General features: G+C 34.3%; 1 pseudogene; it reads right to left on the bottom strand.

The window, feature by feature from the left end:
• Positions 1-555: 555 nt before the first annotated feature.
• LOC112040923 ((+)-neomenthol dehydrogenase-like) lies at positions 556-3,371 on the bottom strand (annotated as a pseudogene).
• Positions 3,372-3,629: the final 258 nt, after the last annotated feature.

The following is a 3,629-nucleotide window of genomic DNA, read 5'->3' on the forward strand; positions in this document are numbered from 1 at the left end:
GAATGCATGAATCTAATGTAATGTAGTGACAATAGAGGTTCTATTTCAGTCCACTTGTTCCATTCCGTACATTTCGGTCCACTTAGATTTATTTGGTCTAATTTGGTTCACTTCTGTCTATTCGATCAATTTTGGACTAATTGGACCTATTCTGTCACTTGGTGTGAGTTTGCGACTTGGGAGAAGAGAATAAAAGCCCCGTACAATATACGGGTATGCGTAGGCTTTTATATCCCCCTCCCCCATTGTATGTGTTTCTGGAATTCTAAAATGAGAAAAGTATACACTTATTATGCACAAATTATGGGTTCTATGATTTTATCTCAAGCAAACAACAGCTTCTAACCAGCCATCCTCTTTGTTCACAAATCACCATTCATTGTCCATCAAAACATGCTTCATTGCACGCACAGCACAGAACAAAAGATTCTTCACAATTGCATTACTAAAAGCATATAATTGACATTACATGCACCAAGTGAAAACACTTATTCTCTGCATACACTTTATGACATTGTTTTCAAATAGACAATTAAATTGTGATCCAAAACATAGTAAACTAGGCAAGGAAAAGTGCAGATTCATTAGTATTTTTATCCTTGAGAATTGGTAGAAATGAATAATCTCAATCAAAAGTTGTCACTTCATTCCGATAAAAGAAGAGGCCAGAGGGACCATTGTTGGGCAGCAGCACTAACTTTACAGCACTTTCAGCACCTTCATCAATTGTCAAGTAGCCAGTGTTGTGGTTTATATCTGTCTTGACATAGCCAGGGCAGATGCAATTGACTCGGAAAGACGGGAACTTTTTGGCCACAATCCTTGTGTAGGCATTGAAAGCTGCTTTTGAAAGCACATAGGCAGACGTATATCTAGGCCAGCCTTTGGTTTCCAAGGAACCCTCTTTAAAATCTTTCAAAAATTCATTCAATACCTCATCCACTCTTTCTTCTGTTAGGCTTTTAGCATCACCTAACTTTTCTTTAGCCCATTCATTCAGTATTTTATGAAAGAGCAGAAGAAGAAAACTCACTTTAATTTGATTAATGGGAAAATGAATCACGGTTTAATTTTTTTTTTAAAAAAAGAAGAAGATAAAGAAGATGAAAAGAAACTCTGCATCTATAGAAAGTAAATGAGAGAGGAGTACTGCATATAATCCCATCAATTTGTTAAGAAAGAAAGATAGTATCTTCCTAAAAAAACCTATAAAAGCAACAAAGAAACAGAGTGGCAGCCACTTGAGTTTGATGGCAGGATTGTGTGTTGAGAGAGAGAGAGAGAGGGGTTTATTTCAACTTTTTAACTGTTAGGTTGGAATGTGTTATGGTCCTTATGGAAGCATATTGAAGATAACCCCAGGAAGGACAAGTTCTACCTTTGAGATTATGAAAAAAAAGAAGAAAAAGTACATAAGTATCCCTTTCCCTAAAGATAGAAAATTTTACTTAATTGGACACTTAGCTGGGACTCAACTTGGTGAACTTTCAAATGGCACTGAAACAAATCATGATACATGGATCTGTTCTCAAGTCAGTTATAAGTCAAACCATCTACTTTTGATTGGGATTCCATGACATTTACTTGTAATAAGTTTCACATCTTTAAGTGACCCATGGAAGAGGAAACATTAACAATTCTTGGTGAATTAGACAACTGGAGGATTGGAAGGAACGCTTCAATCATTCCTTTGGCACCATAGTAGTTTGTTTTCAGGCACTCTTCAGCAAACTTACAAGTTTCAGTCAATATTTTACTCCAATCCACATTGGCACCTTGCTGCATCAATAAGAAGAAACTTCATTCTCTCCCAAGCTAATAGTACAAAGAAAATGGTAGCCAGACAATTTTCCCAACAGCAATAGTTAGTTTCCCAACCCCAATCTGAAGGCACAAACACACTATACTTAATAGTAAAATTATCCATAATTTTGTGGCCAAAAAGCGAATTGCTACCAGATACAATACGTTAACTTTGACTAAATAGGTTTTAGGAAACTTGACATTGAGGTCTTCATATAACCAAATAAGTCTAAAAGGCAAATTAATTGATGCTTGTATGATTCAACATGGATTTTTTTTTTTCCTTCTAGAATATGACTAATATAATAAAACTTTTATTACATTCTTCCTTTGCGAATTTTAAATAGATTATTTACTTTCAACCTACAGGCTAGAAGAGGGCTTTTGGCTGGACAAAACTGGTTTGGCTTATGTTTCTTTCTTATTTTGTTAGGAATTAACAACAATGATCAAAAAGAGCTATATAACAAGATAATGTCTAATCCTGAAGTTACAATCAAGTCACTCTTCCTCAAAGTTAAATCCAAGTCCAATCACTGTTCTTTTTTGGCAAAGGAAAAAAAATCATACTTACAGAACTTCCATATCATTACCTGAATCAGCTAAAGCATCACCATCAATTATAGCTCCAGGATTGCCCGCGTTGTTGACCTGCATAGAAATTTAAGATTTGTTATCATTTATTTTATATTGTAAGTTCAACTTATGAACAAGATATAACTCATAGCAAGTATTGTCGAGAATCTCTAATCTTTTGATAATTGACCAATCATATCAAAATTTTCAATTTGAAGTAAATAAGATGGGATTATAACAAGAGTAGTCTACAACATAGCTTTAGTTCTAGTTGAAAATTCATCGATTGAGTCAATGTGCAAATTTTTATGCATTTTTAAGCAAGGTATAGTGTTAACTGTTTAGACTCTACAGTCTACACTCATATCAATATTTCCAATACCTTCTACCCCTCTCTTTCCTATTCTATGTCATTCATATTCAAAATAAATAAATAAAAAACACATATCACAGCTTTCAAATAGTTACAAAATTCAAATGGCTCGTTTAAGCACTAGGAACATTTTCAAACTTACCAATATATCAAGCTTCCCATATTTGGTTTTAATGAAATCCGCCAAGGAAGATATACTAGCATGGTCAGCCACATCAAGTTGACGAAATACCACATGGTCAGATAGCCCAGACTCTCTCAGCTTTTCAACAGCTTCAAGGCCTTTTTTCTCATCTCTAGCAGTTAGCACCACCATGATCCCATTTGAGGCCAATTTCCTGCATATTCCAAAACCAATCCCCTTATTGGCCCCTATAACAACTGCATACCTAAAAGGAAAAAAAAAAATTATAAAAATTAAAACAAATAGAAAAAAAAGTACAAATTAATTGTTGTGTCATAGCACTGTTACGAAAACAATATGAGAGAAGAAGCAAAGTACTTTTTTGTTGCTTCTGCCATTGATGATAAAACTTGGCACACTTTCGTAACAAGTGAAAGCAGTGCTAAACTGCTTAAATAAGAAGAAATTCAGCTGTGAGATATGTTCGCGTGTGGGTTGAATTGTGCCCCATACTAATGACTGGGTTCCTATCAAAAAATAAAAAATAATGACTTGGTTAGCAAAAAGTAACTTTTGTTTTTGTTTTCGGTAAGCCTAGGACACAAAATTTGACCAATCTTTTTTTTATAGTTGATATTATCTGAGTGATTGTTTCAAAATTTTGCTTTGGCTTTTGTTTTTGGTAAGCATAGGACACAAATTTTGACAACATTTTTATAGTAGATATTGTCTGACTGATTGGTGTGCATAGGA

Source organism: Quercus suber, unplaced genomic scaffold, assembly GCF_002906115.3.
Source record: "Quercus suber isolate HL8 unplaced genomic scaffold, Cork oak 2.0 scaffold_369, whole genome shotgun sequence".
Taxonomy (NCBI): domain Eukaryota; kingdom Viridiplantae; phylum Streptophyta; class Magnoliopsida; order Fagales; family Fagaceae; genus Quercus; species Quercus suber.